The sequence below is a fragment of the Triticum dicoccoides genome, chromosome 2B (genome assembly GCF_002162155.2).
Source record: "Triticum dicoccoides isolate Atlit2015 ecotype Zavitan chromosome 2B, WEW_v2.0, whole genome shotgun sequence".
NCBI lineage: Eukaryota > Viridiplantae > Streptophyta > Magnoliopsida > Poales > Poaceae > Triticum > Triticum dicoccoides.
Window position 1 is genome coordinate 633,423,982 of NC_041383.1, and position 216 is coordinate 633,424,197.

Genomic DNA, 216 nt, shown 5'->3' on the forward strand with positions numbered 1-216 from the left:
GAATAATATTCTGTATTAACTAACAATGACCGGTGGTCTGAATGGTTAAATTACAGGTTCTCTAATGCCGCCTGTGGGAACAAGCTTGACCAAGCCTCATTGACTAATCCTCTATCGAGTCTTTCTCTGGTCCTTCCTAAATGGGTCTCCCACAAAACCCGTGTCACACAAATTACAGTCATCAATAACTTGTTGGAAGGCCTGCATGTACTGCTG